The sequence below is a fragment of the Lactuca serriola genome, chromosome 3 (genome assembly GCF_051521515.1).
Source record: "Lactuca serriola cultivar US96UC23 chromosome 3, Lser_US96UC23_V15, whole genome shotgun sequence".
Classification (NCBI taxonomy): Eukaryota; Viridiplantae; Streptophyta; class Magnoliopsida; order Asterales; family Asteraceae; genus Lactuca; species Lactuca serriola.
The window spans coordinates 54,911,993-54,915,733 of record NC_136410.1 but is presented as its reverse complement, the minus strand read 5'-3'; positions in this window follow the sequence as shown (position 1 = coordinate 54,915,733).

Genomic DNA, 3,741 nt, shown 5'->3' with positions numbered 1-3,741 from the left:
CACGTGTTGCGCATAAACACATATATATTTGAAGTCTTTACAGATATATGTTTTTTTAAATATAGCAATAACGTTATTGTTAAATTTGATATAATCATTCTTATACTAACTTGATATAATATATTGATTGTTTTGAATTATATGATAATATATACATCTATAATAACTGTATAATCTCAATCATTTGAATGACTGCTATCCACGAGTTAGACATGAATAAAATTAAATATAACATATGGTTTAATGTTATTTATAGTTGTTGTTGTTATTGTTAATTAAAATTTTAAAATTTATTTGCTTAATATTTTAATTTATATCATTTAATTATTTAAAACACCAAACATTGTTTTCTGATTTTAAAGGTAACAATATAATCATTAATATAGAGTTATTTTTAACTATTGTTACTGTAAGTTATTTTAAGCTATTTATTTGAAAATTTTAACAATTATAAAAATATCTCTAGGAAATATTTTAGTTAAATTGAGATTACAATTTAGTTTTTGCATTTATCATTACAGTTTATCACATTTAACTATTACAAAATATTTTTTGGTTTTCCAAGTGGAATTGAAATTTATATTTAAGTTGACATTGTAATGTTATATTTAAATTAACAATTTAAGTATTTTGTCCAAACTCAAATCTAATAAATTAAGTATAATATGTTAAAAGTAAAAGATATAACTTTATAAGTAGAAGTAAAAATATTATTTTAAAATTGAAATTTAGTATATTTATGATTACACTTTAGGTTTGATATTTATTTAACCTTATCAACCAACTTATAATCATTATTAAAAAGATACTACACTTAATTACTTTTAACTATTTATAAAATATTCTTTGGGTTGTTTAAGTTAAACTAAAATTTATATTTAAGTTGAACCTGTAATGTTATATTCAAATTAATAATTTAAATATTTTATACAAATTGTTGCAAAATTGTATCATTTAAAATGATAATGGTTTACATCTAAGAATATATTAAACCTAATAAATTAAGTATAATATGTTAAAAGTTTTAAAAAAATAACTTTATAAGTAGAAGTAAAGATATTATTATAATATTCAAAATTAGTTTATATATGATTACACTTTAGATTTGAAATCTATTTAATCTTATTAACCAACTTATAATTATTATTAGAAAGAAATTGAAAAGTCATGGGAGTTTCAAATGAATGTGATGAAAGGAAAAATAATTCCTTTATAATATAGTATGATATATATATATATATATACATATATAAATCTGGGTTTGTTCTTTAAATCTTGGCTTAACAACACACACATTAACATGAATACATACATACATATATATATATATATATATATATATATATATATATATATATGGGTTTGTTCTTTAAATCTTGGCTTAACAACACACATATTAACATGAATATATATATATATATATATAGAGAGAGAGAGAGAGAGAGAGATAGGTTCAAGTATTCTAACTAATTATTGTGTTATTGTATGTATAAATGTGGGTCAATCAAAATTAAATAAAAATTTAATTAATTAAATAAATAAACAAGGGTATTTTAGTAATTTGATAAATAACTTCAACAAATAGTCCCTGTAATCACGCTAACATTCACTTTTAACCTAATTTCTTTTCTAATATTTCTTTTGTCGATTGAGATTTCCATGTAAGAAAAAGTGATGGGTGCGAGAGTTGGTTCGATCGAAGTGACATCAACCCCTGGAAGATGTTCATTGGCAATCCAAGACAAAAATGGTGGTGCGATGGGCGAAAAGGGAAGGAGATTCAAGCATTCGCGTCTTTTATTGCCCTAAAAACGCATCTTCGGCCCTCCATTCTTTCTCCTTCCCACTCGTTTCTCCTCCATCTCCAAATTTTGGTCTTCGCCACCCTCTAACTTGCACTGTCTCCGTTGCTGGCTTCCCCACTAACCCCAACAACTTCTCCATTCACGCCTTCGCATCCGCCAGCTTCTGCAGGTAAGGGTTTCGCTTTCCTAACAAAAATCGTGATTCATTTCTGTGAATTACGATTGTTTACATGTAGTCCATAACAATTTAGGTAGATTCAAGGGTTTTCAGATTGAGGATTTGGTGGGGCTGTTCTTTGCTGCTCTTCTCCTGGTTCGATCGGAAATAAACATGAAGGAATTGGGAAATAGTTGGATTGAAGGGTAAGGACGAAGCAGCAACATGTAATCCTTTTGATTCATTTATTTTTTTTGTTTGATGTTTGATAGTGATCGATAAGGTTTTTTTGGGTGTGTTTGGTTTCGATGTTCACCAGGGGAAGAGGGAAGGATGGGGTGTTGCTTCCGTTTGTTAACAGTTTCTTTTCCCTTTTTATTTTTGTTTGAATGATTGATAGAAATCAAAGGGAAGAATTTGTGTTTGGTTTGATCATTTGACAGAAAACGTAGAAGAAGAAGAAGAAACACAGAAGTGATTCGATTTTTTTTTCTTTTTGTGTGTGGTTTTAATATTTCCTTTATGTGTGATTGGGTATATGTTTTTTGTGTATAGCTTTGGTTTTGGTTTAGTTGTTGAAAGCTAGGGATTTGATTTTTTTATTTCTAATTCACAGATAACATCCTTTAGTGGTTAAATTTTATTTGGGACTAATATAGATATCAGAATGAGCAATTTTTTGGCTGCATTTTATGAATTGATTCATCTTTCATTTTTTTTTTCTGATTTAACACTTCATTTATGTCGACAGTGCAGGATCTTGACAAGGTTGAATTCTGAAAATGTATCAAGTATGTTTATGTAGATGATTCAATGGATGATATTTGTGATTCCAATTATGTTGGAATCACAAAAGTTGATTTTTAAAGAACGAACCACAAAATTGAAACGAATTACATTATTCTTTTAGAATGTATTAGTCGTTGTTAGATTTTGATGTTTTCTTTCCAATTTGTAAGTTTTTTTATTCTTTAACAATAAGTATAATTCTTAACAATTGTTATCCGTATTCCATAAGAAATAATGTATTTTTTGTTTTTATTCTTCAATTGGTTGCTCAAGTATTTGTTATTCTACAAGAAGTTTTAAATTCATGATCAAGAAATAGGTTCAAGAATATTTTTATTATTTAAGGTTCAAGAATATTTTTATTTTTGAATATACTCATAAACATATTCTGTCAAAATGTCCGAATTAAAAGAATTATAATTCGTAAAATCGGATTTTTAAAATCAATAGAATTTATGATCCCTTAAAAATGCAATTTTCCTTTATTAAATCTATATTAATTGACTAAATTACCCTTGTAATTAATTAAGATGATATTTTTCAATTATATTTAATTCAATAATATATATTAATCACTTTCTTAAAATAAGTAAATTTGATTGGCCCACATTTATGCATACAATAACATAATAATTACTTTGAATAGAATAAACTAAGCCTATATATATATATATATATATATATATATATATGCATGTTAATGTGTGTTGTTAAGCCTAGATTTCAAGAACAAACCCAGATTTGATTAACAACTACATTCATCAAAACTCGGGTTAGATGTCCATCTTGTTCATCAAATCTCAAGTTGTATCCGTCACCCCTCCCTCTTCGATTACCCCTTTTCGATTTTTGTAAAAGATTGAATGGTGATTCAAAATCACAGAAGAATGAAGAACATAAAACAGAGTAAGAAAAACTTACAGACCAATCAACTGTGGAATACATCCAAATGTGATGATCAGGAATCATATGAAAGCAACACAATTAATT